This window comes from Triticum dicoccoides, chromosome 7B (genome assembly GCF_002162155.2).
Source record: "Triticum dicoccoides isolate Atlit2015 ecotype Zavitan chromosome 7B, WEW_v2.0, whole genome shotgun sequence".
Classification (NCBI taxonomy): Eukaryota; Viridiplantae; Streptophyta; class Magnoliopsida; order Poales; family Poaceae; genus Triticum; species Triticum dicoccoides.
The window spans coordinates 171,185,555-171,187,379 of record NC_041393.1 but is presented as its reverse complement, the minus strand read 5'-3'; positions in this window follow the sequence as shown (position 1 = coordinate 171,187,379).

The following is a 1,825-nucleotide window of genomic DNA, read 5'->3' as shown; positions in this document are numbered from 1 at the left end:
CGGGCGATCGTACGGGACCATTATCAACTTCTGCTACCGAGTAAACTCAAAGATTGGGCCGCGAGCGTGTCGGCAATCCAGGACGCGGACCTCCGACAAGAATTCTTTCGCATCCAGTCGGAGTTTGCGGAAATCATCCATCAAGATGTCCTTCGTACCTCGGGGCAGTTCTACCTCAGAAATCAACCGTCCAACAGTGACATCGACACAATGCTACAAATGCAGGATGACAACGCCCGTTCTTTCATGACTCCCACGATAGACGGCGGCTTCATCCACGCTCTGGTCCCTTGAGTCGAGTTGTCTAGTTCTGAAACATCGATTGGCTCATGTTGTAATTAAACTTTAATGAACTTGTAGTATGTCTCTTTGGTTTCGAGAGTCGTTCAACTTAGATGTAATCGATGCTATTAATGTCTTCCTTTTCTCTTCCGATCGTTCTGTTGCATAATTATATATTGCTTATGTATTGTCTGTGAATTGGTACTAACGTTTCGTTTGGCTAGTGCATAGCGATGCCGACGTATGTCGTGTACAAGGGTAAGGTTCCCGGAGTCTACGATGACTGGGAGGAGTGTCGGAGACAGGTTCACCGATTCAGCGGTAACAGTTACAAAGGGTACACCACTAGGGCCGAGGCCGAATCTAGATACGCCCGCTATCTAGCGGGAGAGGGGAGGGAGCGTTGGAGGAACCGGATGAAGACGAGTTTCATCGTGATGATGCTCATCGTGATGACCGCAGCTCTCTTCTATGTGATGGTAGTTTAGATAATCGATATCGACTTGTAATGTGAAGACAAACTCGCTACTCGCGGTCTCGAGACTTGTAGTATAATGTTCTATCTTTGTTCGGTCTTTTTAATTCGGAGACTAATATGATGAATTGTATTCGGAGACTAATATGATGAATTGTATTCAAAGACTAATCTTCTATTGTATTCGATGAATCTGTTGTTGATGTGTGCTGTCTATATTTTGTCAAACTATACATTTTGTAACCTGTGCAAAAAACAGAAAATAAAAAGATAAAAAAAACCTAATATTCATACTAATGGCGCATCACAGGACAGTGCGCCATTAGTATGACAGTGCATACTAATGGCGCATCACTGGGTAGTGCGCCATTAGTATGCTGCGGTTACTAATTGCGCATCTAGTGGTGGTGCGCCATTAGTATGCCAAAGCACCTGGGTATACATGGCCCCTGGGAGGCATACTAATGGCGCACGCTGGCCTATACTAATGGCGCACCCGCGGTGCGCCATTAGTATACCAGATACTAATGGCGCACCAGGTGGTGCGCCATTAGTAAAAATTACTAATGGCGTGCTGTTAATGGCGCACCACAGATGCGCCATTAATGGCCATATTAGGTGCGCCATTAGTAGGGGTTTTTCTAGTAGTGTGAGTCCTCTTCGGCACATGTCGGGATACATACTTGATCCTCTTTCCTTCTGGGGTGGTGAGGAATATCGACTTACTAGCACAATCAATGTTTCATCCATACTTCGATAACCAATCCATGCCTATTATTATATCCAATCCTCGTGACTCCAAAATTATTAGATCAGAGGTAAACACATGGTTACCAATGGTTAAGGGTAACCGATCACACCATCGACTGGCCATATACTCTGCTCCTGGCGCTAACATGGATGACCTAAGGGCTAGGGTTGGCAATTTAAACTTGTCCACAAATCCCCTTGATATATATGAATGCGATGCACCAGTATCAAAAAGAACAAGTGCGAGTAAATGCATTAATCAAAAACTTACCGACAACTGCATCGGGTTGATCCTCAATCTCCTCCACACTGATGTGA